The sequence below is a fragment of the Citrus clementina genome, unplaced genomic scaffold (assembly GCF_000493195.1).
Source record: "Citrus clementina cultivar Clemenules unplaced genomic scaffold, Citrus_clementina_v1.0 scaffold_8, whole genome shotgun sequence".
Lineage (NCBI taxonomy): Eukaryota > Viridiplantae > Streptophyta > Magnoliopsida > Sapindales > Rutaceae > Citrus > Citrus x clementina.
The window spans coordinates 17104060-17110806 of record NW_006262022.1 but is presented as its reverse complement, the minus strand read 5'-3'; the positions used below and the strand labels follow the sequence as shown (position 1 = coordinate 17110806).

Sequence of the window (6747 nt, the reverse complement as noted above, 5' to 3'; positions counted from 1 at the left end):
GACTAAAGCACAATTTAACACTTATTGTAATCGTTGTTTTTCTTTTTGTTGTTCTTGGCTAAGTGAAATTATATTTCCTAATGGACTCACATTCAACGTGTTTTCCCGCTCTCTCCCTCTTCACGACATATCAGTATGATCTGATATGAAGATGTATCAAAAAAAAAATATACAGCTATTATCTTCTTTAATTTTCAGTATGGATGTTATGACTGCTGTTTTCCATGTAGCCTTTATAGTGTTCTTGTGCTCGCTCTCTTTTGGATTTTAAGCTGATGGTACTCTTTTTGTCATATGGCAGAATTTCATGGCTGGGTGGGTCTGCAGACAAAGGTTATAACCCATATGCATCTATGTATAGATCATCCCTTTCTAATCCAGCACATGCAGGCCATGCTGGAGGCTGCGGCTCTGTCTGTGGCTCGAACTACGGTTATTAAGAAGGCAATGTTGAGTTAAGTTTTCACCATTGAGACCTAACTTTTTAGAAAATGTAGCTGATATATTATTGAAGTTCTCTGCTTAAGAAGAGTTTGATGTTGTACTCTGCTCTGTCGAACTATCCTGAACACTCAGTAGGCTAACACTTGAGCCGGAGAAAATTTTGGTTATTAGTTAACTCTAGTTCATTGTTGCTTCACATTCCTTTGTTCTCCCAACAGCATTTTGTGAATTCCCTTGTTGTTACGAGAGTGCTAGTGGCTACTGTAACTCTGCTTTTAAATCAAAGTCACTGTGTCTTGAGTTCTGCTTCACTATATTTTTGCAGGTAGGGTGTGTGAATTGTCATGAGCATTTCATTGCAAATTTTGTCAAGAAAGATAATTAAATTAAACATCGATAGCACTAAAATCACTTATCGGCACACATAGAACTCGCTCAAATCTCCAATTCGAATGTAAAGAATTGGGGAATCATCATTCGTGTACTCAAAGCATTTACAAATACGAATTTTTGGAATTCTATGTATGAATAATAAATATGAGTGTTTAAGATTAAACCGTAGGTCAATTCAGGAATGAGAATTCCATTTCCAACTCTCCATGGAATGAAATTCCCATTCCTTATTCTCAAATTGTACCCCTTTAATTTTTTCATATATGAAGCCATTTACACGAGTTCTATTATCAAATTGCAAAGCCCTTGAAACCTGACCATCAACGGACATCACAAAACAAGCCGTCATGAATTAGCCATTTGCCGTCGCTCTGCTCGCGTTTCCAGCGCCACCTGTCGTCGTCGCCTCCGCGCCGTCGATCTGCTCTTGACACACTTCCGTCTCAGCCGATTGAAAGGTTTGTTTTATTTTACTTAATTTTTGGTTTGACTCTCTTTGTGCTTCAAGTTCTCTGTGTTTCATGTTGTTTTGCTTCTCAGTTTAGTTTGTGTGATTATTCTTTATCTCAAAAAGTTTCATCTGGATGTTAATAAATATTAGTGGGCATGATTTATTGGTGAGGATTGGAATAGTAAATTGTAAAATTTAAAGTGGGTAATGAGAAATAAACTGCTTTGAGGCTGTTCATTGTAGAGATCACCCATCCTAAAAGAAAAATACAGTTTATTTTTAGCTGGAGAATTGCTCCAGATTTAAAATACAGTTCTTAGCCACTAATTTCTTTTTATTATGTTAAAAGGTCAAAACTCTTGTTCCTCTTTGCACTTTCACGGTTTCAGAAAAAAAAAAAGGGGAGAGGAGAAAATATTTTCATTGAAAGGAAGAAGAAGAGGGAAAAAAAAGGGTGCTGTTTTCTTTTAATTTTGGAAGAAGTTTGCTTGCGGCCTTTTTACCTTGTGTTTTGGTTGGCTTTGCTTGTGTAAGAGGGAGGCTAAACATCTTGAGGTATTGTTTGTTTAATCCATGAGTATGCTCTGTTTTGCTGGTTAGTTGATTGATAATTATTGGCACAGGTTTAACTCTTGAAATTAATGAGAATATGTTTTTAGTAATCCTGAGATGCTGTGAGCAGTGTGGATATTATACTGAATATCTTTTGATTTAGCTGGAATCATGTGAAATTAATTTTATAATTTTAAAATAGATTTCCTGAGCTTTTCGCTGATATGTTTCATGTTAAAAAATTCTTAAAGCATGAATTGTTATGATGTTTTGAAGTTGCAATAGTGGGGCTGGAAAATTTCAATTTTCAGCAGTTGCCCTCACTTCTACAATTTATTTGGTAAACCTAATAGCTTCCATAAATTATAGGAAATTTTATTTCAATATGTCTACATGTCTATTTTCTGTATATTGTATTTCGTTATTTTTAACCTTTTAGAAAAAAAATAAAATAAAAATAGTAATGTTTGGTGCTGCAGTTTCTAAAGACTGTTTTTTCAGAATTTCAGAAGCTGAATTGGGAGTCAGTTTGGGTTACTTTGTGATCATTAAATGCCTTATTAATTTTAATACAAATTTCTTGTTGTCTCCTCTGTCAAAACTGGAAATTTTATTTTTGGATATGTGTAACCAAAGATATGAATTTTTGAGTTGGGTAGTAGCAGATTTTGGAAATTTGTAAGTCTCGCTGACATTTCAAAGCATTTGTATAAATTTGTACTGTCCCCATTCAATGGATGGTTTAAAAGAGACAAAAATGGGAGACCAAACATGCAGGGCCATTTGTAGGGAAATGCTCAAACCTGGTGATCACATTTGCACTGAAAGGTGGAATGGTCTCTACTATCATCATGGTCAGCTTACTTTTAGTATTCATTGAGAAGTCTAATGTCTGTATGTATTGTAACTTTTCCTGTTTATGCGCAGTGCTGAATCTGGCATTTCCTCTTTTTCGTGTACAGGAATATATGTGGGCGATGACTTGGTAATTCATGTCAATGGACCCAGGAAAAGAAGTGCATATTCATCAACGAAAATGAAATCTAGCTCGTCTGCATCAAGTTTATACCATGATACATGCCAAAACAACGGGTGCCAGAAAGGGTTTAATTGTGGAACCATCAAAACGTGTCTTGATTGCTTCTTGGATGGCCACTCATTGTATGTCTATGATTATGAGTGTAGCATTGTACGTCGGTATGTCAAACAGAATGGTGGTTGTATAAAGTCACCGGAGGAAGTTATCGAACTTGCCACTAGCAAACTACAAAGGAAAGATTTTTGTGCTGGCTACAATCTACTGGTAAGCAACTGTGAGCATTTTGCTACCTTGTGTAAAACAGGCTTGGCCTTTAGCATGCAATCAATAATATTAACGGCTAAGACTGTTGCTTTCCTTACAAAATAGAGCGCCATATTTTCTGCTGCGGCGTTCAATAAATCATTATCTGCTTATCATGTAATGTAATCTCGACGATCTTCTGAAAAAAAAAAAACGACGTGCGTAGGTTGAATATGTTTTACAATTTAGTAAAAACCTTTTGTTATTTTGGAGTTATTATTTTGTCTGTAATATTATTTTGGAGTTATTATTTTAGTAATAAAACGTTTCATTGGAAAGTATGTTGCTGGGTATTTCATTATTTTTTAGAGTTCAAATACTCGACCCGAGTACAAATGACTTTTCCTGATGAAGGTGTTTGATGAAGTGAACTAAATGCTTGATGAATTGACACAGTGAAGCAGCTCCTAACAAGCACCTTACTAGACAAGTGACATGTAACCTGATATGGCAGACGTGGCAAGTGACTCAGCAAAGTACCGAGAATGCCAATGAGAAGTGAGGATAAGATCAACGGTACAATGGAGATAAACATGCAGCCGTCTGGTTCAAACATTTTGGCCAGCAAGAATTGAACTGTGCTTATACAATGAAATGAAGTAGAGCATTTTATTCTTTGTCTCTGTTTTACTGCGTGTCTTTTAAAGATTTCAACTTAAATCCATATGATCAAATATGAAAACCATTACGCTCCTGCCAAAAGTAACTTGATGTCCAGCAACCAAAACAACAAGACCCCTAACACGTTTGCAGTTTTGCACTAAGTTTGCGTGCTTGCCATCTTTTCTCTCCTTTCTTTCTTTTCGAAAAGGGTCTTTATCTTAGCATGTAATTAATGTATTAAAAATGGATTACATGTTACTACAAGTTCATTTTTTTGGATAACAATTGTTCGAAGACAAAAAATATTTTTCGTGTAGTGCAATTAACGTACTTGATTGATTTACAGAATGGTTATGAACCAGGATTCAAAGTTAGACGCAGGCTCTAACACCGTGTTCATAAATATAAAAAAATTGCTTAACTTTCTAAACTATTAAATAATAGTACCTATAAGTCTCTCGAGACTTGCCCGAGTGGTATCACGTAGCTTTCTTTGGGCTTTGTCCTAGTAACAGTTACATGGGTGACTAAGAAGTAATAAGAGTTGAAACAATCATGGCTGACTGCTGGGTAGCTTGTGGCCAAGTCAGTACATATGAACGAATGCTCGTTCAACTTCTGCGGCTTTCTCAATCTTGTTTTGCAAGGTCTTCCCCATGGTATGGGCTTCGTCTAATGGCGATTGATCCACTCGATATTGTGGCATACAGCTGCATATATAGGAGATCTATGGTTAATTATGCACTTGTTATGTATAATACGAAAAATTACGACAACCTTAAATTAGAGCTGCCTCTAAAACAAACATATTTGCAAAATGGGATCTTCATCGCGTTTTCATGCTGGCCTTGTTCCTCAAATTCCACGAAAGCATCCACTTCCTCAAAGGACTTCAACGTGGCAAATTGTAATTCATAATATTGCTTATATATATATGTGTGTGTGTGTTAATTAAGTAATTGCAAGACGCAGAGGAGAGAAGAAAAGAGCATAAAGAAGAAGAAGAACAAAACCAAGGTTGCTGCAACAGAGAGTTTGCATGAATGGGTATTCATTTATACACCAAGGGTTGGCTACTAGTAAAGGAAGACTATTATGACTTAACAAAACATTCATCGTGCATTAATTTTTCTCCAACATGTAGCCTAATAACTTGTTGCAACAGCCAGCCTAATAGCTTGTAGGGACAAAGGAAGTTTATTGCAATGTATATGTGCTTCACAGAGCATCAGTAGCTAGTTCTATATGTAACAGAAGTTAGCTTGCATGACCTAAGCATAATTCAATAATGAAAAGAGTGCTGCTATTGAAACTCAAGGACGACAAAAGAAAGACAGAAACATGGCCTCTCTCTCTTCAGAAATGAGCACACGTGAATTTTAAATTGGGCCCACAATCAATTTAAAAAATTAAATTAAACATTGCACGTGAGCCAATAAAGCATTTAACAATCAATTTATTTTCTTGTTCTTTTTCTCTCCATCTCTCACCTCTCTTTTAGTTGTGCATTTATCATTTTCCTTCTGCATTTAACAAGGAAAAATTAGTGGATAGTTGAGGACATTTGTCGCCTCAATTCTTTTTTTCAACCCTTTCTTCAATTTGAGAAGTTTCAGGGAAACCAAGTTCACCAAAAAGAAAATATATGACATGTGATTTTGCGTTGAATGGTACATGGAATTTTTAATGTTATTTTTGGCAGGGAGCAAAGGGGTTGGCTATACTTTTGTATTGTTTTAAGCATAAATTAATCACCCATAATCTGTACTTTATGTATTGCTAATTTAGTATTCAAGCAGTCATATGCACATTTAACAATTCACTAAGCACGAAATGATGGAGATGGAGTTACAAATCAAAAGAAAGAAAAAAAAGAAGCGGCTGGGCGAGAACAAGAAGCGGTTGTCGTTCGATAACGAAGCAAATGGCTGGAAATAATGGGGATGAAGTTACAAATCCAAACGAGAAAAATGTGTGGAGGGGATTAAACTAAGGAAAATGAGTGGCTGGGGAGAATAACATATAAGGAAAAGGAAGATGACAAAAGGAAGAAATTTGAGCTGCTTTTTCATTTTTTTATTCTTTATTTTATTATTTATTGTGGTCCATGCAAAACTAAATGAAGACTAAGGGAACGCGTGAAACGGCAAGCCCACGCTGCGTTTCTGTCGTCCTTTAGTCTTCCTTTAGTTTGTTTATCATTTTCCTAACGAAAAATAGATTCTCCTTTTTAGAGGAATTTTACAATCATATAGTAGTAAAATGTCTCTATTAAAGTCTTGAGAGGAGTCACATGCTATCATAATGTTTGAACAAGCAACTTGTTCAAATCTTTTTCCAAAGATTTGTACCATTGTATGATTTTTGCTAAAAAATAATGAAAAGATTTGTATGAGCAATTTTATGAGCATTTCAAGTAATATTTGTATGGTTGATAGACCCTCTTTTATTTACCTTTGTTTGATTCGGTATTTATGATATAAGTCATTAGTTAATGATATTGAGACCACAAATGAAATACTATACCATAGTAATCATATTGTAGATTTGGAAAATATTTGGATACTGCATGAGCACTGCACTTTTTCTATCACTCTTATATTACATGTACATTTAAACTAATTATGGTAATATTCGTGTACATGAAGTAAATGGTAGATGGATAACGAGTAATACTTTAAGTGCAGCAATGATTTATTTTCACTATTAATTGGGCACATTCAGAAAAAGTACAAATAATGAAAAGATTTTAAGTGAAATAGTAGAGTAGTAGAATTAAATCAAATGAGTTTTGTGTTAAATTAGAAATCGAATGGACCAAGGTCTAACTCTACTAGTTAGTGGGTAATCTTATCAAAACCCTAAGTTTTGGATTCGAGTCTCATAAAGTATGTCCGTGTTTAATTCATAAGTTAAAAAATATCAGAAATGAAATATAATGAGTCAACCCAAACTATGTTAA

At 34.9% G+C, this 6747-nt stretch overlaps 1 long non-coding RNA gene across 1 annotated transcript; it reads right to left on the bottom strand.

Annotated features, from left to right (window-relative positions):
* Positions 1–4423: 4423 nt before the first annotated feature.
* LOC112096185 lies at positions 4424–4986 on the bottom strand. Its single transcript, XR_002904298.1, has 2 exons — positions 4563–4986; positions 4424–4495 (listed from the first exon to the last, which is right to left on the bottom strand). It is a non-coding gene; the product is annotated as an uncharacterized LOC112096185 (long non-coding RNA).
* Between the last annotated feature and the right edge of the window lie 1761 nt (positions 4987–6747).